Genomic DNA, 24066 nt, shown 5'->3' on the forward strand with positions numbered 1-24066 from the left:
AATTGTTTTGAGTTTATGACATTTTTCTCATGCAGTGTTTTAATGGGATTATTTAGGGACAGTTCAAAAATTACTGGGTGTGTGGGGGCTTGTAGCTCTCAAACTCTAGGGGTGTTTTTCCAAACATACTACCATGCTCCACACTCATGCTCCGATTGTATTCTCCACTCCGTTCTCTTGAGTATGTTTTTGTGTGGACGCAAGTGAGGAGAATGCATAAAGCAATACATTTAAGAAGCACTCGCACTCCCCCTACTGTATTACCTCATGCTTCACCACCCCATTCACTGAACCTCCTTCCAGCCAGGACAATGGCAACAATAGACGAATCAAGATATACACAAAGCAAACGTTTGACTTCACAATTATCACCTAGATATGGGCAACTAACATGCATTTCCCCACGATCAACTGATCCTAATGTTATTCCACAGACAGCCAGCAGGGGGAACTCCAGACTCGCAAGTTTTTCTGCTATCAAACACCCAAAACTCACTAACACAACAATACAACTATTTCCACCACTGGGCTTACTCCAGTCACTACTTCAACCTTTACTGAACTACCATGAAAAATACCTTTAGACAGCTGAAGCAAGCATACTTTAAAAAAAGTATCCTTTCTTATGGATGAGGGATTTGGCAGTGCGGTCATTGAGATTTCATACTTCTTTTTGGATGCACAGGTGGATTAGCTCAAAAGGTAGAGCGCTCGCTTAGCATGCGAGAGGTAGTGGGATCGATGCCCGCATCCTCCAAATATTTGGTTTGGTTCAATCAGCACACATGGTTGTTGTAGCTCTGGATACTAACCCAACAATACAACTATTTCCACCACTGGGCTTACTCCAGTCACAACTTCAACATTTACTGAACTACCATGAAAAATACTTTTAGACAGCTGAAGCAAGCATACTTTTTAAAAAAGTATCCGTTCTTATGGACGAGGGATTTGGCAGTGCGGTCATTGAGATTTCATACTTCTCTTCAGAGGTACATGGGGATTAGCTCAAATGGTAGAGTGCTTGCTTAGCATGCGAGAGGTAGCGGGATCGATGCCCGCATCCTCCAATTACTTTGTTTGGTTCAATCAGCACACATTGTTGTTGTAGCTCTGGACTAACAAATTGAATCAAGTGTGCTTGTCTAGCTCTAAAATGTAAATGTGAATTGCTGCGGCTACCCGAGGACGATAGCTGGGAACAACTAGTGTCAGGTAGAGCGTGGTGACGAGTTGAAATATGAATTCAAAATAGACCTACCAGTAGACAACGCTATCGTGGCTGTTAATAATATATTAGGCTAAGTACTATTTTATACTCTGTTCTTTCAATTGTTTTGAGTTTATGACATTTTTCTCATGCAGTGTTTTAATGGGATTATTTAGGGACAGTTCAAAAATTACTGGGTGAGTGGGGGCTTGTAGCTTTCAAACTCTAGGGGTGTTTTTCCAAACATACTACCATGCTCCACACTCATGCTCCGATTGTATTCTCCACTCCGTTCTCTTGAGTATGTTTTTGTGTGGACGCGAGTGAGGAGAATGCATAAAGCAATACATTTAAGAAGCACTCGCACTCCCCCTACTGTATTACCTCACGCTTCACCACCCCATTCACTGAACCTCCTTCCAGCCAGGACAATGGCAACAATAGACGAATCAAGATATACACAAAGCAAACGTTTGACTTCACAATTATCAGCTAGATATGGGCAACTAACATGCATTTCCCCACGATCAACGGATCCTAATATTATTCCACAGACAGCCAGCAGGGGGAACTCCAGACTCGCAGGTTTTTCTGCTATCAAACACCCAAAACTCACTAACACAACAATACAACTATTTCCACCACTGGGCTTACTCCAGTCACTACTTCAACATTTACTGAACTACCATGAAAAATACTTTTAGACAGCTGAAGCAAGCATACTTTAAAAAAAGTATCCTTTCTTATGGACGAGGGATTTGGCAGTGCGGTCATTGAGATTTCATACTTCCTGTTGGAGCTACAGGGGGATTAGCTCAAATGGTAGAGCGCTCGCTTAGCATGCGAGAGGTAGCGGGATCGATGCCCTCATCCTCCAAATATTTAGTGTTGTTCAATCAGCACACATTGTTGTTGTAGCTCTGGATACTAACCCAACAATACAACTATTTCCACCACTGGGCTTACTCCAGTCACAACTTCAACATTTACTGAACTACCATGAAAAATACTTTTAGACAGCTGAAGCAAGCATACTTTAAAAAAAGTATCCGTTCTTATGGACGAGGGATTTGGCAGTGCGGTCATTGAGATTTCATACTTCTTGTTTTAGGCACAGGGGGATTAGCTCAAATGGTAGAGTGCTCGCTTAGCATGCGAGAGGTAGCGGGATCGATGCCCGCATCCTCCAATTACTTTGTTTGGTTCAATCAGCACACATTGTTGTTGTAGCTCTGGACTAACAAATTGTATTAAGTGTACTTGTCTGGCTCTAAAATGTAAATGTGAATTGCTGCGGCTACCCGAGGACGATAGCTGGGAACAACTAGTGTCAGGTAGAGCTTGGTGACGAGTTGAAATATTAATTCAAAATAGACCTACCAGTAGACAATGCTATTGTGGCTGTTAATAATATATTAGGCTAAGTACTGTTTTATACTATATATATATATATAGTGTTTTAATGGGATTATTTAGGGACAGTTCAAAAATTACTGGGTGTGTGGGGGCTTGTAGCTCTCAAACTCTAGGGGTGTTTTTCCAAACATACTACCATGCTCCACACTCATGCTCCGATTGTATTCTCCACTCCGTTCTCTTGAGTATGTTTTTGTGTGGACGCGAGTGAGGAGAATGCATAAAGCAATACATTTAAGAAGCACTCGCACTCCCCCTACTGTATTACCTCATGCTTCACCACCCCATTCACTGAACCTCCTTCCAGCCAGGACAATGGCAACAATAGACGAATCAAGATATACACAAAGCAAACGTTTGACTTCACAATTATCAGCTAGATATGGGCAACTAACATGCATTTCCCCACGATCAACTGATCCTAATATTATTCCACAGACAGCCAGCAGGGGGAACTCCAGACTCGCAGGTTTTTCTGCTATCAAACACCCAAAACTCACTAACACAACAATACAACTATTTCCACCACTGGGCTTACTCCAGTCACTACTTCAACATTTACTGAACTACCATGAAAAATACTTTTAGACAGCTGAAGCAAGCATACTTTAAAAAAAGTATCCTTTCTTATGGACGAGGGATTTGGCAGTGCGGTCATTGAGATTTCATACTTCTTGTTGGAGGCACAGGTGGATTAGCTCAAAAGGTAGAGCGCTCGCTTAGCATGCGAGAGGTAGTGGGATCGATGCCTGCATCCTCCAATTACTTTGTTTGGTTCAATCAGCACACATTGTTGTTGTATCTCTGGACTAACAAATTGAATCAAGTGTGCTTGTCTGGCTCTAAAATGTAAATGTGAATTGCTGCGGCTACCCGAGGACGATAGCTGGGAACAACTAGTGTCAGGTAGAGCGTGGTGACGAGTTGAAATATGAATTCAAAATAGACCTACCAGTAGACAACGCTATCGTGGCTGTTAATAATATATTAGGCTAAGTACTGTTTTATACTCTGTTCTTTCAATTGTTTTGAGTTTATGACATTTTTCTCATGCAGTGTTTTAATGGGATTATTTAGGGACAGTTCAAAAATTACTGGGTGAGTGGGGGCTTGTAGCTTTCAAACTCTAGGGGTGTTTTTCCAAACATACTACCATGCTCCACACTCATGCTCCGATTGTATTCTCCACTCCGTTCTCTTGAGTACGTTTTTGTGTGGACGCGAGTGAGGAGAATGCATAAAGCAATACATTTAAGAAGCACTCGCACTCCCCCTACTGTATTACCTCACGCTTCACCACCCCATTCACTGAACCTCCTTCCAGCCAGGACAATGGCAACAATAGACGAATCAAGATATACACAAAGCAAACGTTTGACTTCACAATTATCAGCTAGATATGGGCAACTAACATGCATTTCCCCACGATCAACTGATCCTAATGTTATTCCACAGACAGCCAGCAGGGGGAACTCCAGACTCGCAGGTTTTTCTGCTATCAAACACCCAAAACTCACTAACACAACAATACAACTATTTCCACCACTGGGCTTACTCCAGTCACTACTTCAACCTTTAATGAACTACCATGAAAAATACTTTTAGACAGCTGAAGCAAGCATACTTTAAAAAAAGTATCCTTTCTTATGGATGAGGGATTTGGCAGTGCGGTCATTGAGATTTCATACTTCTTTTCGTAGGCACAGGGGTATTAGCTCAAATGGTAGAGCGCTCGCTTAGCATGCGCGAGGTAGCGGGATCGATGCCTGCATCCTCCAATTACTTTGTTTGGTTCAATCAGCACACATTGTTGTTGTAGCTCTGGACTAACAAATTGAATCAAGTGTGCTTGTCTGGCTCTAAAATGTAAATGTGAATTGCTGCGGCTACCCGAGGACGATAGCTGGGAACAACTAGTGTCAGGTAGAGCGTGGTGACGAGTTGAAATATGAATTCAAAATAGACCTACCAGTAGACAACGCTATCGTGGCTGTTAATAATATATTAGGCTAAGTACTGTTTTATACTCTGTTCTTTCAATTGTTTTGAGTTTATGACATTTTTCTCATGCAGTGTTTTAATGGGATTATTTAGGGACAGTTCAAAAATTACTGGGTGAGTGGGGGCTTGTAGCTTTCAAACTCTAGGGGTGTTTTTCCAAACATACTACCATGCTCCACACTCATGCTCCGATTGTATTCTCCACTCCGTTCTCTTGAGTATGTTTTTGTGTGGACGCGAGTGAGGAGAATGCATAAAGCAATACATTTAAGAAGCACTCGCACTCCCCCTACTGTATTACCTCACGCTTCACCACCCCATTCACTGAATCTCCTTCCAGCCAGGACAATGGCAACAATAGACGAATCAAGATATACACAAAGCAAACGTTTGACTTCACAATTATCAGCTAGATATGGGCAACTAACATGCATTTCCCCACGATCAACTGATCCTAATGTTATTCCACAGACAGCCAGCAGGGGGAACTCCAGACTCGCAGGTTTTTCTGCTATCAAACACCCAAAACTCACTAACACAACAATACAACTATTTCCACCACTGGGCTTACTCCAGTCACTACTTCAACCTTTAATGAACTACCATGAAAAATACTTTCAGACAGCTGAAGCAAGCATACTTTAAAAAAAGTATCCTTTCTTATGGATGAGGGATTTGGCAGTGCGGTCATTGAGATTTCATACTTCTTGTTGGAGCCACAGGGGGATTAGCTCAAATGGTAGAGCGCTCGCTTAGCATGCGAGAGGTAGTGGGATCGATACCCGCATCCTCCAAATATTTAGTTTGGTTCAATCAGCACACATTGTTGTTGTAGCTCTGGATACTAACCCAACAATACAACTATTTCCACCACTGGGCTTACTCCAGTCACAACTTCAACATTTACTCAACTACCATGAAAAATACTTTTAGACAGCTGAAGCAAGCATACTTTTTAAAAAGTATCCGTTCTTATGGACGAGGGATTTGGCAGTGCGGTCATTGAGATTTCATACTTCTTGTTTTAGGCACAGGGGGATTAGCTCAAATGGTAGAGCGCTCGCTTAGCATGCGAGAGGTAACGGGATCGATACCCGCATCCTCCAATTACTTTGTTTGGTTCAATCAGCACACATTGTTGTTGTAGCTCTGGACTAACAAATTGAATCAAGTGTGCTTGTCTGGCTCTAAAATGTAAATGTGAATTGCTGCGGCTACCCGAGAACGATAGCTGGGAACAACTAGTGTCAGGTAGAGCGTGGTGACGAGTTGAAATATTAATTCAAAATAGACCTACCAGTAGACAACGCTATCGTGGCTGTTAATAATATATTAGGTTAAGTACTGTTTTATACTCTGTTCTTTCAATTGTTTTGAGTTTATGACATTTTTCTCATGCAGTGTTTTAATGGGATTATTTAGGGACAGTTCAAAAATTACTGGGTGTGTGGGGGCTTGTAGCTCTCAAACTCTAGGGGTGTTTTTCCAAACATACTACCATGCTCCACACTCATGCTCCGATTGTATTCTCCACTCCGTTCTCTTGAGTACGTTTTTGTGTGGACGCGAGTGAGGAGAATGCATAAAGCAATACATTTAAGAAGCACTCGCACTCCCCCTACTGTATTACCTCACGCTTCACCACCCCATTCACTGAACCTCCTTCCAGCCAGGACAATGGCAACAATAGACGAATCAAGATATACACAAAGCAAACGTTTGACTTCACAATTATCAGCTAGATATGGGCAACTAAGATGCATTTCCCCACGATCAACTGATCCTAATGTTATTCCACAGACAGCCAGCAGGGGGAACTCCAGACTCGCAGGTTTTTCTGCTATCAAACACCCAAAACTCACTAACACAACAATACAACTATTTCCACCACTGGGCTTACTCCAGTCACTACTTCAACCTTTACTGAACTACCATGAAAAATACTTTTAGACAGCTGAAGCAAGCATACTTTTAAAAAAGTATCCTTTCTTATGGATGAGGGATTTGGCAGTGCGGTCATTGAGATTTCATACTTCTTTTCGTAGGCACAGGGGTATTAGCTCAAATGGTAGAGCGCTCGCTTAGCATGCGCGAGGTAGCGGGATCGATGCCTGCATCCTCCAATTACTTTGTTTGGTTCAATCAGCACACATTGTTGTTGTAGCTCTGGATACTAACCCAACAATACAACTATTTCCACCACTGGGCTTACTCCAGTCACAACTTCAACATTTACTGAACTACCATGAAAAATACTTTTAGACAGCTGAAGCAAGCATACTTTTTAAAAAGTATCCGTTCTTATGGACGAGGGATTTGGCAGTGCGGTCATTGAGATTTCATACTTCTTGTTTTAGGCACAGGGGGATTAGCTCAAATGGTAGAGCGCTCGCTTAGCATGCGAGAGGTAGCGGGATCGATACCCGCATCCTCCAATTACTTTGTTTGGTTCAATCAGCACACATTGTTGTTGTAGCTCTGGACTAACAAATTGAATCAAGTGTGCTTGTCTGGCTCTAAAATGTAAATGTGAATTGCTGCGGCTACCCGAGGACGATAGCTGGGAACAACTAGTGTCAGGTAGAGCGTGGTGACGAGTTGAAATATTAATTCAAAATAGACCTACCAGTAGACAACGCTATCGTGGCTGTTAATAATATATTAGGCTAAGTACTGTTTTATACTCTGTTCTTTCAATTGTTTGGAGTTTATGACATTTTTCTCATGCAGTGTTTTAATGGGATTATTTAGGGACAGTTCAAAAATTACTGGGTGTGTGGGGGCTTGTAGCTCTCAAACTCTAGGGGTGTTTTTCCAAACATACTACCATGCTCCACACTCATGCTCCGATTGTATTCTCCACTCCGTTCTCTTGAGTACGTTTTTGTGTGGACGCGAGTGAGGAGAATGCATAAAGCAATACATTTAAGAAGCACTCGCACTCCCCCTACTGTATTACCTCACGCTTCACCACCCCATTCACCGAACCTCCTTCCAGCCAGGACAATGGCAACAATAGACGAATCAAGATATACACAAAGCAAACGTTTGACTTCACAATTATCAGCTAGATATGGGCAACTAACATGCATTTCCCCACGATCAACTGATCCTAATGTTATTCCACAGACAGCCAGCAGGGGGAACTCCAGACTCGCAGGTTTTTCTGCTATCAAACACCCAAAACTCACTAACACAACAATACAACTATTTCCACCACTGGGCTTACTCCAGTCACTACTTCAACCTTTACTGAACTACCATGAAAAATACTTTTAGACAGCTGAAGCAAGCATACTTTAAAAAAGTATCCTTTCTTATGGATGAGGGATTTGGCAGTGCGGTCATTGAGATTTCATACTTCTTGTTGGAGCCACAGGGGGATTAGCTCAAATGGTAGAGCGCTCGCTTAGCATGCGAGAGGTAGTGGGATCGATACCCGCATCCTCCATATATTTAGTTTGGTTCAATCAGCACACATTGTTGTTGTAGCTCTGGATACTAACCCAACAATACAACTATTTCCACCACTGGGCTTACTCCAGTCACAACTTCAACATTTACTGAACTACCATGAAAAATACTTTTAGACAGCTGAAGCAAGCATACTTTTTAAAAAGTATCCGTTCTTATGGACGAGGGATTTGGCAGTGCGGTCATTGAGATTTCATACTTCTTGTTTTAGGCACAGGGGGATTAGCTCAAATGGTAGAGCGCTCGCTTAGCATGCGAGAGGTAACGGGATCGATACCCGCATCCTCCAATTACTTTGTTTGGTTCAATCAGCACACATTGTTGTTGTAGCTCTGGACTAACAAATTGAATCAAGTGTGCTTGTCTGGCTCTAAAATGTAAATGTGAATTGCTGCGGCTACCCGAGGACGATAGCTGGGAACAACTAGTGTCAGGTAGAGCGTGTTGACGAGTTGAAATATGAATTCAAAATAGACCTACCAGTAGACAACGCTATCGTGGCTGTTAATAATATATTAGGCTAAGTACTGTTTTATACTCTGTTCTTTCAATTGTTTTGAGTTTATGACATTTTTCTCATGCAGTGTTTTAATGGGATTATTTAGGGACAGTTCAAAAATTACTGGGTGTGTGGGGGCTTGTAGCTCTCAAACTCTAGGGGTGTTTTTCCAAACATACTACCATGCTCCACACTCATGCTCCGATTGTATTCTCCACTCCGTTCTCTTGAGTACGTTTTTGTGTGGACGCGAGTGAGGAGAATGCATAAAGCAATACATTTAAGAAGCACTCGCACTCCCCCTACTGTATTACCTCACGCTTCACCACCCCATTCACTGAACCTCCTTCCAGCCAGGACAATGGCAACAATAGACGAATCAAGATATACACAAAGCAAACGTTTGACTTCACAATTATCAGCTAGATATGGGCAACTAACATGCATTTCCCCACGATCAACTGATCCTAATGTTATTCCACAGACAGCCAGCAGGGGGAACTCCAGACTCGCAGGTTTTTCTGCTATCAAACACCCAAAACTCACTAACACAACAATACAACTATTTCCACCACTGGGCTTACTCCAGTCACTACTTCAACCTTTACTGAACTACCATGAAAAATACTTTTAGACAGCTGAAGCAAGCATACTTTAAAAAAAGTATCCTTTCTTATGGATGAGGGATTTGGCAGTGCGGTCATTGAGATTTCATACTTCTTTTCGTAGGCACAGGGGTATTAGCTCAAATGGTAGAGCGCTCGCTTAGCATGCGCGAGGTAGCGGGATCGATGCCTGCATCCTCCAATTACTTTGTTTGGTTCAATCAGCACACATTGTTGTTGTAGCTCTGGATACTAACCCAACAATACAACTATTTCCACCACTGGGCTTACTCCAGTCACAACTTCAACATTTACTGAACTACCATGAAAAATACTTTTAGACAGCTGAAGCAAGCATACTTTTTAAAAATTATCCGTTCTTATGGACGAGGGATTTGGCAGTGCGGTCATTGAGATTTCATACTTCTTGTTTTAGGCACATGGGGATTAGCTCAAATGGTAGAGCGCTCGCTTAGCATGCGAGAGGTAGCGGGATCGATACCCGCATCCTCCAATTACTTTGTTTGGTTCAATCAGCACACATTGTTGTTGTAGCTCTGGACTAACAAATTGAATCAAGTGTGCTTGTCTGGCTCTAAAATGTAAATGTGAATTGCTGCGGCTACCCGAGGACGATAGCTGGGAACAACTAGTGTCAGGTAGAGCGTGGTGACGAGTTGAAATATGAATTCAAAATAGACCTACCAGTAGACAACGCTATCGTGGCTGTTAATAATATATTAGGCTAAGTACTGTTTTATACTCTGTTCTTTCAATTGTTTTGAGTTTATGACATTTTTCTCATGCAGTGTTTTAATGGGATTATTTAGGGACAGTTCAAAAATTACTGGGTGTGTGGGGGCTTGTAGCTCTCAAACTCTAGGGGTGTTTTTCCAAACATACTACCATGCTCCACACTCATGCTCCGATTGTATTCTCCACTCCGTTCTCTTGAGTACGTTTTTGTGTGGACGCGAGTGAGGAGAATGCATAAAGCAATACATTTAAGAAGCACTCGCACTCCCCCTACTGTATTACCTCACGCTTCACCACCCCATTCACTGAACCTCCTTCCAGCCAGGACAATGGCAACAATAGACGAATCAAGATATACACAAAGCAAACGTTTGACTTCACAATTATCAGCTAGATATGGGCAAACTAACATGCATTTCCCCATGATCAACTGATCCTAATGTTATTCCACAGACAGCCAGCAGGGGAAACTCCAGACTCGCAGGTTTTTCTGCTATCATACACCCAAAACTCACTAACCCAACAATACAACTATTTCCACCACTGGGCTTACTGCAGTCACTACTTCAACCTTTACTGAACTACCATGAAAAATACTTTTAGACAGCTGAAGCAAGCATACTTTAAAAAAAGTATCCTTTCTTATGGACGAGGGATTTGGCAGTGCGGTCATTGAGATTTCATACTTCTTGTTAGAGGCACAGGGGTATTAGCTCAAATGGTAGAGCGCTTGCTTAGCATGTGAGAGGTAGCGGGATCGATGCCCGCATCCTCCAATTACTTTGTTTGGTTCAATCAGCCCACATTGTTGTTGTATCTCTGGACTAACAAATTGAATCAAGTGTGCTTGTCTGGCTCTAAAATGTAAATGTGAATTGTTGCGGCTACCCGAGGACGATAGCTGGGAACAACTAGTGTCAGGTAGAGCTTTGTGACGAGTTGAAATATTAATTCAAAATAGACCTACCAGTAGACAACGCTATCGTGGCTGTTAATAATATATTAGGCTAAGTACTGTTTTATACTCTGTACTTTCAATTGTTTTGAGTTTCTGACATTTTTCTCATGCAGTGTTTTAATGGGATTATTTAGGGACAGTTCAAAAATTACTGGGTGTGTGGGGGCTTGTAGCTCTTAAACTCTAGGGGTGTTTTTCCAAACATACTACCATGCTCCACACTCATGCTCCGATTGTATTCTCCACTCCGTTCTCTTGAGTACGTTTTTGTGTGGACGCGAGTGAGGAGAATGCATAAAGCAATACATTTAAGAAGCACTCGCACTCCCCCTAATGTATTACCTCACGCTTCACCACCCCATTCACTGAACCTCCTTCCAGCCAGGACAATGGCAACAATAGACGAATCAAGATATACACAAAGCAAACGTTTGACTTCACAATTATCAGATAGATATGGGCAACTAACATGCATTTCCCCACGATCAACTGATCCTAATGTTATTCCACAGACAACCAGCAGGGGGAACTCCAGACTCGCAGGTTTTTCTGCTATCAAACACCCAAAACTCACTAACACAACAATACAACTATTTCCACCACTGGGCTTACTCCAGTCACTACTTCAACATTTACTGAACTACCATGAAAAATACTTTTAGACAGCTGAAGCAAGCATACTTTAAAAAAAGTATCCTTTCTTATGGACGAGGGATTTGGCAGTGCGGTCATTGAGATTTCATACTTCTTGTTGGAGCTACAGGGGGATTAGCTCAAATGGTAGAGCGCTCGCTTAGCATGCGAGAGGTAGCGGGATTGATGCCCGCATCCTCCAAATATTTAGTTTGGTTCAATCAGCACACATTGTTGTTGTAGCTCTGGATACTAACCCAACAATACAACTATTTCCACCACTGGGCTTACTCCAGTCACAACTTCAACATTTACTGAACTACCATGAAAAATACTTTTAGACAGCTGAAGCAAGCATACTTTTAAAAAAAGTATCCGTTCTTATGGACGAGGGATTTGGCAGTGCGGTCATTGAGATTTCATACTTCTTGTTTTAGGCACAGGGGGATTAGCTCAAATGGTAGAGTGCTCGCTTAGCATGCGAGAGGTAGCGGGATCGATGCACGCATCCTCCAATTACTTTGTTTGGTTCAATCAGCACACATTGTTGTTGTAGCTCTGGACTAACAAATTGAATCAAGTGTGCTTGTCTGGCTCTAAAATGTAAATGTGAATTGATGCGGCTACCCGAGGACGATAGCTGGGAACAACTAGTGTCAGGTAGAGCTTGGTGACGAGTTTAAATATTAATTCAAAATAGACCTACCAGTAGACAACGCTATCGTGGCTGTTAATAATATATTAGGCTAAGTACTGTTTTATACTCTGTACTTTCAATTGTTTTGAGTTTCTGACATTTTTCTCATGCAGTGTTTTAATGGGATTATTTAGGGACAGTACAAAAATTACTGGGTGTGTGGGGGCTTGTAGCTCTTAAACTCTAGGGGTGTTTTTCCAAACATACTACCATGCTCCACACTCATGCTCCGATTGTATTCTCCACTCCGTTCTCTTGAGTACGTTTTTGTGTGGACGCGAGTGAGGAGAATGCATAAAGCAATACATTTAAGAAGCACTCGCACTCCCCCTACTGTATTACCTCACGCTTCACCACCCCATTCACTGAACCTCCTTCCAGCCAGGACAATGGCAACAATAGACGAATCAAGATATACACAAAGCAAACGTTTGACTTCACAATTATCAGATAGATATGGGCAACTAACATGCATTTCCCCACGATCAACTGATCCTAATGTTATTCCACAGACAACCAGCAGGGGGAACTCCAGACTCGCAGGTTTTTCTGCTATCAAACACCCAAAACTCACTAACACAACAATACAACTATTTCCACCACTGGGCTTACTCCAGTCACTACTTCAACATTTACTGAACTACCATGAAAAATACTTTTAGACAGCTGAAGCAAGCATACTTTTAAAAAAGTATCCTTTCTTATGGACGAGGGATTTGGCAGTGCGGTCATTGAGATTTCATACTTATTGTTGGAGGCACAGGGGGATTAGCTCAAATGCTAAAGCGCTCGCTTAGCATGCGAGAGGTAGCGGGATCGATGACCGCATCCTCCAAATATTTAGTTTGGTTCAATCAGCACACATTGTTGTTGTAGCTCTGGATACTAACCCAACAATACAACTATTTCCACCACTGGGCTTACTCCAGTCACAACTTCAACATTTACTGAACTACCATGAAAAATACTTTTAGACAGCTGAAGCAAGCATACTTTAAAAAAAGTATCCTTTCTTATGGACGAGGGATTTGGCAGTGTGGTCATTGAGATTTCATACTTCTTGTTTTAGGCACAGGGGGATTAGCTCAAATGGTAGAGTGCTCGCTTAGCATGCGAGAGGTAGCGTGATCGATGCCCGCATCTTCCAATTACTTTGTTTGGTTCAATCAGCACACATTGTTGTTGTACCTCTGGACTAACAAATTGAATCAAGTGTGCTTGTCTGGCTCTAAAATGTAAATGTGAATTGATGCGGCTACCCGAGGACGATAGCTGGGAACAACTAGTGTCAGGTAGAGCTTGGTGACGAGTTGAAATATTAATTCAAAATAGACCTACCAGTAGACAACGCTATCGTGGCTGTTAATAATATATTAGGCTAAGTACTGTTTTATACTCTGTTCTTTCAATTGTTTTGAGTTTCTGACATTTTTCTCATGCAGTGTTTTAATGGGATTATTTAGGGACAGTTCAAAAATTACTGGGTGTGTGGGGGCTTGTAGCTCTTAAACTCTAGGGGTGTTTTTCCAAACATACTACCATGCTCCACACTCATGCTCCGATTGTATTCTCCACTCCGTTCTCTTGAGTACGTTTTTGTGTGGACGCGAGTGAGGAGAATGCATAAAGCAATACATTTTAGAAGCACTCGCACTCCCCCTAATGTATTACCTCACGCTTCACCACCCCATTCACTGAACCTCCTTCCAGCCAGGACAATGGCAACAATAGACGAATCAAGATATACACAAAGCAAACGTTTGACTTCACAATTATCAGCTAGATATGGGCAACTAACATGCATTTCCCCACGATCAACTGATCCTAATGTTATTCCACAGACAGCCAGCAGGGGAACTCCAGACTCGCTGGTTTTTCTGCTATCAAACACCCAAAACTCACTAACACAACAATACAACTATTTCCACCACTGGGCTTACTCCAGTCACTACTTCAACATTTACTGAACTACCATGAAAAATACTTTTAGACAGCTGAAGCAAGCATACTTTAAAAAAAGTATCCTTTCTTATGGACGAGGGGTTTGGCAGTGCGGTCATTGAGATTTCATACTTATTGTTGGAGGCACAGGGGGATTAGCTCAAATGGTAGAGCGCTCGCTTAGCATGCGAGAGGTAGCGGGATCGATGCCCGCATCCTCCAAATATTTAGTTTGGTTCAATCAGCACACATTGTTGTTGTAGCTCTGGATACTAACCCAACAATACAACTATTTCCACCACTGGGCTTACTCCAGTCACAACTTCAACATTTACTGAACTACCATGAAAAATACTTTTAGGCAGCTGAAGCAAGCATACTTTTAAAAAAAGTATCCGTTCTTATGGACGAGGGATTTGGCAGTGTGGTCATTGAGATTTCATACTTCTTGTTTTAGGCACAGGGGGATTAGCTCAAATGGTAGAGTGCTCGCTTAGCATGCGAGAGGTAGCGGGATCGATGCCCGTATCCTCCAATTACTTTGTTTGGTTCAATCAGCACACATTGTTGTTGTAGCTCTGGACTAACAAATTGAATCAAGTGTACTTGTCTAGCTCTAAAATGTAAATGTGAATTGCTGCGGCTACCCGAGGACGATAGCTGGGAACAACTAGTGTCAGGTAGAGCGTGGTGACGTGGGGATTAGCTCAAATGGCTGAGCGCTCGCTTAGCATGCGAGAGGTAGCGGGATCGATGCCCGCATCCTCCAAATATTTGGTTTGGTTCAATCAGCACACATTGTTGTTGTAGCTCTGGATACTAACCCAACAATACAACTATTTCCACCACTGGGCTTACTGCAGTCACTACTTCAACCTTTACTGAACTACCATGAAAAATACTTTTAGACAGCTGAAGCAAGCATACTTTAAAAAAAGTATCCTTTCTTATGGACGAGGGATTTGGCAGTGCGGTCATTGAGATTTCATACTTCTTTTTGAAGGCACAGGGGGATTAGCTCAAATGGTAGAGCGCTCGCTTAGCATGCGAGAGGTAGCGGGATCGATGCCCGCATCCTCCAATTACTTTTTTTGGTTCAATCAGCACACATTGTTGTTGTAGCTCTGGACTAACAAATTGAATCAAGTGTGCTTGTCTGGCTCTAAAATGTAAATGTGAATTGCTGCGGCTACCCGAGGACGATAGCTGGGAACAACTAGTGTCAGGTAGAGCTTGGTGACGAGTTGAAATATGAATTCAAAATAGACCTACCAGTAGACAACGCTATCGTGGCTGTTAATAATATATTAGGCTAAGTACTGTTTTATACTCTGTTCTTTCAATTGTTTTGAGTTTATGACATTTTTCTCATGCAGTGTTTTAATGGGATTATTTAGGGACAGTTCAAAAATTACTGGATGAGTGGGGGCTTGTAGCTTTCAACCTCTAGGGGTGTTTTTCCAAACATACTACCATGCTCCACACTCATGCTCCGATTGTATTCTCCACTCCGTTCTCTTGAGTATGTTTTTGTGTGGACGCGAGTGAGGAGAATGCATAAAGCAATACATTTAAGAAGCACTCGCACTCCCCCTACTGTATTACCTCACGCTTCACCACCCCGTTCACTGAACCTCCTTCCAGCCAGGACAATGTCAACAATAGACGAATCAAGATATACACAAAGCAAACGTTTGACTTCACAATTATCAGCTAGATATGGGCAACTAACATGCATTTCCCCACGATCAACTGATCCTAATGTTATTCCACAGACAGCCAGCAGGGGGAACTCCAGACTCGCAGGTTTTTCTGCTATCAAACACCCAAAACTCACTAACACAACAATACAACTATTTCCACCACTGGGCTTACTCCAGTCACTACTTCAACATTTACTGAACTACCATGAAAAATACTTTTAGACAGCTGAAGCAAGCATACTTTAAAAAAAGTATCCTTTCTTATGGACGAGGGATTTGGCAGTGCGGTCATTGAGATTTCATACTTCTTGTTGGAGGAACAGGGGGATTAGCTCAAATGGTAGAGCGCTCGCTTAGCATGCGAGAGGTAGCGGGATCGATGCCCGCATCCTCCAAATATTTAGTTTGGTTCAATCAGCACACATTGTTGTTGTAGCTCTGGATACTAACCCAACAATACAACTATTTCCACCACTGGGCTTACTGCAGTCACTACTTCAACCTTTACTGAACTACCATGAAAAATACTTTTAGACAGCTGAAGCAAGCATACTTTTAAAAAAGTATCCTTTCTTATGGACGAGGGATTTGGCAGTGCGGTCATTGAGATTTCATACTTCTTTTCAGAGGCACAGGGGGATTAGCTCAAATGGTAGAGTGCTCGCTTAGCATGCGAGAGGTAGCGGGATCGATGCCCGTATCCTCCAATTACTTTGTTTGGTTCAATCAGCACACATTGTTGTTGTAGCTCTGGACTAACAAATTGAATCAAGTGTGCTTGTCTAGCTCTAAAATGTAAATGTGAATTGCTGCTGCTACCCGAGGACGATAGCTGGGAACAGCTAGTGTCAGGTAGAGCGTGGTGACGAGTTGAAATATGAATTCAAAATAGACCTACCAGTAGACAACGCTATCGTGGCTGTTAATAATATATTAGGCTAAGTACTGTTTTATACTCTGTTCTTTCAATTGTTTTGAGTTTATGACATTTTTCTCATGCAGTGTTTTAATGGGATTATTTAGGGACAGTTCAAAAATTACTGGGTGAGTGGGGGCTTGTAGCTTTCAAACTCTAGGGGTGTTTTTCCAAACATACTACCATGCTCCACACTCATGCTCCGATTGTATTCTCCACTCCGTTCTCTTGAGTATGTTTTTGTGTGGACGCGAGTGAGGAGAATGCATAAAGCAATACATTTAAGAAGCACTCGCACTCCCCCTACTGTATTACCTCACGCTTCACCACCCCATTCACTGAACCTCCTTCCAGCCAGGACAATGGCAACAATAGACGAATCAAGATATACACAAAGCAAACGTTTGACTTCACAATTATCAGCTAGATATGGGCAACTAACATGCATTTCCCCACGATCAACTGATCCTAATGTTATTCCACAGACAGCCAGCAGGGGGAACTCCAGACTCGCAGGTTTTTCTGCTATCAAACACCCAAAACTCACTAACACAACAATACAACTATTTCCACCACTGGGCTTACTCCAGTCACTACTTCAACATTTACTGAACTACCATGAAAAATACTTTTAGACAGCTGAAGCAAGCATACTTTAAAAAAAGTATCCTTTCTTATGGACGAGGGATTTGGCAGTGCGGTCATTGAGATTTCATACTTCTTGTTGGAGGCACAGGGGGATTAGCTCAAATGGTAGAGCGCTCGCTTAGCATGCGAGAGGTAGCGTGATCGATGCCCGCATCCTCCAAATATTTAGTTTGGTTCAATCAGCACACATTGTTGTTGTAGCTCTGGATACTAACCCAACAATACAACTATTTCCACCACTGGGCTTACTCCAGTCACAACTTCAACATTTACTGAACTACCATGAAAAATACTTTTAGACAGCTGAAGCAAGCATACTTTTTAAAAAGTATCCGTTCTTATGGACGAGGGATTTGGCAGTGCGGTCATTGAGATTTCATACTTCTTGTTTTAGGCACAGGGGGATTAGCTCAAATGTTAGAGCGCTCGCTTAGCATGCGAGAGGTAGCGGGATTGATGCCCGCATCCTCCAATTACTTTTTTTGGTTCAATCAGCACACATTGTTGTTGTAGCTCTGGACTAACAAATTGAATCAAGTGTGCTTGTCTGGCTCTAAAATGTAAATGTGAATTGCTGCGGCTACCCGAGGACGATAGCTGGGAACAACTAGTGTCAGGTAGAGCTTGGTGACGAGTTGAAATATTAATTCAAAATAGACCTACCAGTAGACAACGCTATCGTGGCTGTTAATAATATATTAGGCTAAGTACTGTTTTATACTCTGTACTTTCAATTGTTTTGAGTTTCTGACATTTTTCTCATGCAGTGTTTTAATGGGATTATTTAGGGACAGTTCAAAAATTACTGGGTGAGTGGGGGCTTGTAGCTTTCAAACTCTAGGGGTGTTTTTCCAAACATACTACCATGCTCCACACTCATGCTCCGATTGTATTCTCCACTCCGTTCTCTTGAGTATGTTTTTGTGTGGACGCGAGTGAGGAGAATGCATAAAGCAATACATTTAAGAAGCACTCGCACTCCCCCTACTGTATTACCTCACGCTTCACCACCCCATTCACTGAACCTCCTTCCAGCCAGGACAATGGCAACAATAGACGAATCAAGATATACACAAAGCAAACGTTTGACTTCACAATTATCAGCTAGATATGGGCAACTAACATGCATTTCCCCATGATCAACTGATCCTAATGTTATTCCACAGACAGCCAGCAGGGGGAACTCCAGACTCGCAGGTTTTTCTGCTATCAAACACCCAAAACTCACTAACACAACAATACAACTATTTCCACCACTGGGCTTACTCCAGTCACTACTTCAACATTTACTGAACTACCATGAAAAATACTTTTAGACAGCTGAAGCAAGCATACTTTTAAAAAAGTATCCTTTCTTATGGACGAGGGATTTGGCAGTGCGGTCATTGAGATTTCATACTTCTTTTTGAAGGCACAGGGGGATTAGCTCAAATGGTAGAGCGCTCGCTTAGCATGCGAGAGGTAGCGGGATCGATGCCCGCATCCTCCAATTACTTTGTCTGGTTCAATCAGCACACATTGTTGTTGTAGCTCTGGACTAACAAATTGAATCAAGTGTGCTTGTCTAGCTCTAAAATGTAAATGTTAATTGATGCGGCTAACCCGAGGACGATAGCTGGGAACAACTAGTGTCAGGTAGAGCGTGGTGAAGGGGGGATTAGCTCAAATGGTAGAGCGCTCGCTTAGCATGCAAGAGGTAGCGGGATCGATGCCCGCATCCTCCAAATATTTAGCTTGGTTCAATCAGCACACATTGTTGTTGTAGCTCTGGATACTAACCCAACAATACAACTATTTCCACCACTGGGCTTACTCCAGTCACAACTTCAACATTTACTGAACTACCATGAAAAATACTTTTAGACAGCTGAAGCAAGCATACTTTTTAAAAAGTATCCGTTCTTATGGACGAGGGATTTGGCAATGCGGTCATTGAGATTTCATACTTCTTTTTGAAGGCACAGGGGGGTTAGCTCAAATGGTAGAGCGCTCGCTTAGCATGCGAGAGGTAGCGGGATCGATGCCCGCATCCTCCAAATATTTAGTTTGGTTCAATCAGCACACATTGTTGTTGTAGCTCTGGATACTAACCCAACAATACAACTATTTCCACCACTGGGCTTACTCCAGTCACAACTTCAACATTTACTGAACTACCATGAAAAATACTTTTAGACAGCTGAAGCAAGCATACTTTAAAAAAAGTATCCTTTCTTATGGACGAGGGATTTGGCAGTGCGGTCATTGAGATTTCATACTTCTTGTTGGAGGCACAGGGGGATTAGCTCAAATGGTAGAGCGCTCGCTTAGCATGCGAGAGGTAGCGGGATCGATGCCCGCATCCTCCAAATATTTGGTTTGATTCAATCAGCACACATTGTTGTTGTAGCTCTGGATACTAACCCAACAATACAACTATTTCCACCACTGGGCTTACTGCAGTCACTACTTCAACCTTTACTGAACTACCATGAAAAATACTTTTAGACAGCTGAAGCAAGCATACTTTTAAAAAAGTATCCTTTCTTATGGACGAGGGATTTGGCAGTGCGGTCATTGAGATTTCATACTTCTTTTCGTAGGCACAGGGGTACTAGCTCAAATGGTAGAGCGCTCGCTTAGCATGCGCGAGGTAGCGGGATCGATTCCCGCATCCTCCAATTACTTTGTTTGGTTCAATCAGCACACATTGTTGTTGTAGCTCTGGACTAACAAATTGAATCAAGTGTGCTTGTCTGGCTCTAAAATGTAAATGTGAATTGCTGCGGCTACCCGAGGACGATAGCTGGGAACAACTAGTGTCAGGTAGAGCGTGGTGACGAGTTGAAATATGAATTCAAAATAGACCTACCAGTAGACAACGCTATCGTGGCTGTTAATAATATATTAGGCTAAGTACTGTTTTATACTCTGTTCTTTCAATTGTTTTGAGTTTATGACATTTTTCTCATGCAGTGTTTTAATGGGATTATTTAGGGACAGTTCAAAAATTACTGGGTGAGTGGGGGCTTGTAGCTTTCAAACTCTAGGGGTGTTTTTCCAAACATACTACCATGCTCCACACTCATGCTCCGATTGTATTCTCCACTCCGTTCTCTTGAGTATGTTTTTGTGTGGACGCGAGTGAGGAGAATGCATAAAGCAATACATTTAAGAAGCACTCGCACTCCCCCTACTGTATTACCTCACGCTTCACCACCCCATTCACTGAACCTCCTTCCAGCCAGGACAATGGCAACAATAGACGAATCAAGATATACACAAAGCAAACGTTTGACTTCACAATTATCAGCTAGATATGGGCAACTAACATGCATTTCCCCACGATCAACTGATCCTAATGTTATTCCACAGACAGCCAGCAGGGGGAACTCCAGACTCGCAGGTTTTTCTGCTATCAAACACCCAAAACTCACTAACACAACAATACAACTATTTCCACCACTGGGCTTACTCCAGTCACTACTTCAACATTTACTGAACTACCATGAAAAATACTTTTAGACAGCTGAAGCAAGCATACTTTTAAAAAAGTATCCTTTCTTATGGACGAGGGATTTGGCAGTGCGGTCATTGAGATTTCATACTTCTTGTTGGAGGCACAGGGGGATTAGCTCAAATGGTAGAGCGCTCGCTTAGCATGCGAGAGGTAGCGTGATCGATGCCCGCATCCTCCAAATATTTAGTTTGGTTCAATCAGCACACATTGTTGTTGTAGCTCTGGATACTAACCCAACAATACAACTATTTCCACCACTGGGCTTACTCCAGTCACAACTTCAACATTTACTGAACTACCATGAAAAATACTTTTAGACAGCTGAAGCAAGCATACTTTTTAAAAAGTATCCGTTCTTATGGACGAGGGATTTGGCAGTGCGGTCATTGAGATTTCATACTTCTTGTTTTAGGCACAGGGGGATTAGCTCAAATGTTAGAGCGCTCGCTTAGCATGCGAGAGGTAGCGGGATTGATGCCCGCATCCTCCAATTACTTTTTTTGGTTCAATCAGCACACATTGTTGTTGTAGCTCTGGACTAACAAATTGAATCAAGTGTGCTTGTCTGGCTCTAAAATGTAAATGTGAATTGCTGCGGCTACCCGAGGACGATAGCTGGGAACAACTAGTGTCAGGTAGAGCTTGGTGACGAGTTGAAATATTAATTCAAAATAGACCTACCAGTAGACAACGCTATCGTGGCTGTTAATAATATATTAGGCTAAGTACTGTTTTATACTCTGTACTTTCAATTGTTTTGAGTTTCTGACATTTTTCTCATGCAGTGTTTTAATGGGATTATTTAGGGACAGTTCAAAAATTACTGGGTGAGTGGGGGCTTGTAGCTTTCAAACTCTAGGGGTGTTTTTCCAAACATACTACCATGCTCCACACTCATGCTCCGATTGTATTCTCCACTCCGTTCTCTTGAGTATGTTTTTGTGTGGACGCGAGTGAGGAGAATGCATAAAGCAATACATTTAAGAAGCACTCGCACTCCCCCTACTGTATTACCTCACGCTTCACCACCCCATTCACTGAACCTCCTTCCAGCCAGGACAATGGCAACAATAGACGAATCAAGATATACACAAAGCAAACGTTTGACTTCACAATTATCAGCTAGATATGGGCAACTAACATGCATTTCCCCACGATCAACTGATCCTAATGTTATTCCACAGACAGCCAGCAGGGGGAACTCCAGACTCGCAGGTTTTTCTGCTATCAAACACCCAAAACTCACTAACACAACAATACAACTATTTCCACCACTGGGCTTACTCCAGTCACTACTTCAACATTTACTGAACTACCATGAAAAATACTTTTAGACAGCTGAAGCAAGCATACTTTAAAAAAAGTATCCTTTCTTATGGACGAGGGATTTGGCAGTGCGGTCATTGAGATTTCATACTTCTTTTTGAAGGCACAGGGGGATTAGCTCAAATGGTAGAGCGCTCGCTTAGCATGCGAGAGGTAGCGGGATCGATGCCCGCATCCTCCAATTACTTTGTCTGGTTCAATCAGCACACATTGTTGTTGTAGCTCTGGACTAACAAATTGAATCAAGTGTGCTTGTCTAGCTCTAAAATGTAAATGTTAATTGATGCGGCTAACCCGAGGACGATAGCTGGGAACAACTAGTGTCAGGTAGAGCGTGGTGAAGGGGGGATTAGCTCAAATGGTAGAGCGCTCGCTTAGCATGCGAGAGGTAGCGGGATCGATGCCCGCATCCTCCAAATATTTACCTTGGTTCAATCAGCACACATTGTTGTTGTAGCTCTGGATACTAACCCAACAATACAACTATTTCCACCACTGGGCTTACTCCAGTCACAACTTCAACATTTACTGAACTACCATGAAAAATACTTTTAGACAGCTGAAGCAAGCATACTTTTTAAAAAGTATCCGTTCTTATGGACGAGGGATTTGGCAATGCGGTCATTGAGATTTCATACTTCTTTTTGAAGGCACAGGGGGGTTAGCTCAAATGGTAGAGCGCTCGCTTAGCATGCGAGAGGTAGCGGGATCGATGCCCGCATCCTCCAAATATTTAGTTTGGTTCAATCAGCACACATTGTTGTTGTAGCTCTGGATACTAACCCAACAATACAACTATTTCCACCACTGGGCTTACTCCAGTCACAACTTCAACATTTACTGAACTACCATGAAAAATACTTTTAGACAGCTGAAGCAAGCATACTTTAAAAAAAGTATCCTTTCTTATGGACGAGGGATTTGGCAGTGCGGTCATTGAGATTTCATACTTCTTGTTGGAGGCACAGGGGGATTAGCTCAAATGGTAGAGCGCTCGCTTAGCATGCGAGAGGTAGCGTGATCGATGCCCGCATCCTCCAAATATTTAGTTTGGTTCAATCAGCACACATTGTTGTTGTAGCTCTGGATACTAACCCAACAATACAACTATTTCCACCACTGGGCTTACTCCAGTCACAACTTCAACATTTACTGAACTACCATGAAAAATACTTTTAGACAGCTGAAGCAAGCATACTTTTTAAAAAGTATCCGTTCTTATGGACGAGGGATTTGGCAGTGCGGTCATTGAGATTTCATACTTCTTGTTTTAGGCACAGGGGGATTAGCTCAAATGTTTGAGCGCTCGCTTAGCATGCGAGAGGTAGCGGGATTGATGCCCGCATCCTCCAATTACTTTTTTTGGTTCAATCAGCACACATTGTTGTTGTAGCTCTGGACTAACAAATTGAATCAAGTGTGCTTGTCTGGCTCTAAAATGTAAATGTGAATTGCTGCGGCTACCCGAGGACGATAGCTGGGAACAACTAGTGTCAGGTAGAGCTTGGTGACGAGTTGAAATATTAATTCAAAATAGACCTACCAGTAGACAACGCTATCGTGGCTGTTAATAATATATTAGGCTAAGTACTGTTTTATACTCTGTACTTTCAATTGTTTTGAGTTTCTGACATTTTTCTCATGCAGTGTTTTAATGGGATTATTTAGGGACAGTTCAAAAATTACTGGGTGAGTGGGGGCTTGTAGCTTTCAAACTCTAGGGGTGTTTTTCCAAACATACTACCATGCTCCACACTCATGCTCCGATTGTATTCTCCACTCCG

At 42.3% G+C, this 24066-nt stretch overlaps 23 non-coding genes across 23 annotated transcripts; all 23 read left to right on the forward strand.

The window, feature by feature from the left end:
- The first annotated feature begins 2014 nt into the window (after nucleotides 1–2014).
- On the forward strand, nucleotides 2015–2087 carry trnaa-agc (transfer RNA alanine (anticodon AGC)). The gene has a single exon. It is a non-coding gene; the product is annotated as a tRNA-Ala (tRNA).
- A 239-nt stretch (nucleotides 2088–2326) lies between these two features.
- trnaa-agc (transfer RNA alanine (anticodon AGC)) lies at nucleotides 2327–2399 on the forward strand. The gene has a single exon. It is a non-coding gene; the product is annotated as a tRNA-Ala (tRNA).
- A 2949-nt stretch (nucleotides 2400–5348) lies between these two features.
- On the forward strand, nucleotides 5349–5421 carry trnaa-agc (transfer RNA alanine (anticodon AGC)). The gene has a single exon. It is a non-coding gene; the product is annotated as a tRNA-Ala (tRNA).
- Nucleotides 5422–5660: 239 nt separating this feature from the next.
- Nucleotides 5661–5733, forward strand: trnaa-agc (transfer RNA alanine (anticodon AGC)). Its single transcript has one exon. It is a non-coding gene; the product is annotated as a tRNA-Ala (tRNA).
- A 1256-nt stretch (nucleotides 5734–6989) lies between these two features.
- Nucleotides 6990–7062, forward strand: trnaa-agc (transfer RNA alanine (anticodon AGC)). Its single transcript has one exon. It is a non-coding gene; the product is annotated as a tRNA-Ala (tRNA).
- A 943-nt stretch (nucleotides 7063–8005) lies between these two features.
- On the forward strand, nucleotides 8006–8078 carry trnaa-agc (transfer RNA alanine (anticodon AGC)). The gene has a single exon. It is a non-coding gene; the product is annotated as a tRNA-Ala (tRNA).
- Nucleotides 8079–8317: 239 nt separating this feature from the next.
- Nucleotides 8318–8390, forward strand: trnaa-agc (transfer RNA alanine (anticodon AGC)). Its single transcript has one exon. It is a non-coding gene; the product is annotated as a tRNA-Ala (tRNA).
- Nucleotides 8391–9646: 1256 nt separating this feature from the next.
- On the forward strand, nucleotides 9647–9719 carry trnaa-agc (transfer RNA alanine (anticodon AGC)). The gene has a single exon. It is a non-coding gene; the product is annotated as a tRNA-Ala (tRNA).
- A 4620-nt stretch (nucleotides 9720–14339) lies between these two features.
- trnaa-agc (transfer RNA alanine (anticodon AGC)) lies at nucleotides 14340–14412 on the forward strand. The gene has a single exon. It is a non-coding gene; the product is annotated as a tRNA-Ala (tRNA).
- A 240-nt stretch (nucleotides 14413–14652) lies between these two features.
- Nucleotides 14653–14725, forward strand: trnaa-agc (transfer RNA alanine (anticodon AGC)). The gene has a single exon. It is a non-coding gene; the product is annotated as a tRNA-Ala (tRNA).
- A 473-nt stretch (nucleotides 14726–15198) lies between these two features.
- Nucleotides 15199–15271, forward strand: trnaa-agc (transfer RNA alanine (anticodon AGC)). The gene has a single exon. It is a non-coding gene; the product is annotated as a tRNA-Ala (tRNA).
- Nucleotides 15272–16215: 944 nt separating this feature from the next.
- Nucleotides 16216–16288, forward strand: trnaa-agc (transfer RNA alanine (anticodon AGC)). The gene has a single exon. It is a non-coding gene; the product is annotated as a tRNA-Ala (tRNA).
- A 239-nt stretch (nucleotides 16289–16527) lies between these two features.
- On the forward strand, nucleotides 16528–16600 carry trnaa-agc (transfer RNA alanine (anticodon AGC)). Its single transcript has one exon. It is a non-coding gene; the product is annotated as a tRNA-Ala (tRNA).
- A 944-nt stretch (nucleotides 16601–17544) lies between these two features.
- Nucleotides 17545–17617, forward strand: trnaa-agc (transfer RNA alanine (anticodon AGC)). Its single transcript has one exon. It is a non-coding gene; the product is annotated as a tRNA-Ala (tRNA).
- Nucleotides 17618–18873: 1256 nt separating this feature from the next.
- On the forward strand, nucleotides 18874–18946 carry trnaa-agc (transfer RNA alanine (anticodon AGC)). Its single transcript has one exon. It is a non-coding gene; the product is annotated as a tRNA-Ala (tRNA).
- Nucleotides 18947–19108: 162 nt separating this feature from the next.
- trnaa-agc (transfer RNA alanine (anticodon AGC)) lies at nucleotides 19109–19181 on the forward strand. Its single transcript has one exon. It is a non-coding gene; the product is annotated as a tRNA-Ala (tRNA).
- Nucleotides 19182–19420: 239 nt separating this feature from the next.
- Nucleotides 19421–19493, forward strand: trnaa-agc (transfer RNA alanine (anticodon AGC)). The gene has a single exon. It is a non-coding gene; the product is annotated as a tRNA-Ala (tRNA).
- Nucleotides 19494–19732: 239 nt separating this feature from the next.
- trnaa-agc (transfer RNA alanine (anticodon AGC)) lies at nucleotides 19733–19805 on the forward strand. The gene has a single exon. It is a non-coding gene; the product is annotated as a tRNA-Ala (tRNA).
- A 1256-nt stretch (nucleotides 19806–21061) lies between these two features.
- trnaa-agc (transfer RNA alanine (anticodon AGC)) lies at nucleotides 21062–21134 on the forward strand. Its single transcript has one exon. It is a non-coding gene; the product is annotated as a tRNA-Ala (tRNA).
- Nucleotides 21135–22390: 1256 nt separating this feature from the next.
- trnaa-agc (transfer RNA alanine (anticodon AGC)) lies at nucleotides 22391–22463 on the forward strand. Its single transcript has one exon. It is a non-coding gene; the product is annotated as a tRNA-Ala (tRNA).
- A 162-nt stretch (nucleotides 22464–22625) lies between these two features.
- On the forward strand, nucleotides 22626–22698 carry trnaa-agc (transfer RNA alanine (anticodon AGC)). Its single transcript has one exon. It is a non-coding gene; the product is annotated as a tRNA-Ala (tRNA).
- A 239-nt stretch (nucleotides 22699–22937) lies between these two features.
- On the forward strand, nucleotides 22938–23010 carry trnaa-agc (transfer RNA alanine (anticodon AGC)). The gene has a single exon. It is a non-coding gene; the product is annotated as a tRNA-Ala (tRNA).
- Nucleotides 23011–23249: 239 nt separating this feature from the next.
- trnaa-agc (transfer RNA alanine (anticodon AGC)) lies at nucleotides 23250–23322 on the forward strand. The gene has a single exon. It is a non-coding gene; the product is annotated as a tRNA-Ala (tRNA).
- Nucleotides 23323–24066: the final 744 nt, after the last annotated feature.

The sequence above is a fragment of the Oncorhynchus kisutch genome, linkage group LG15, assembly GCF_002021735.2.
Source record: "Oncorhynchus kisutch isolate 150728-3 linkage group LG15, Okis_V2, whole genome shotgun sequence".
Classification (NCBI taxonomy): Eukaryota; Metazoa; Chordata; class Actinopteri; order Salmoniformes; family Salmonidae; genus Oncorhynchus; species Oncorhynchus kisutch.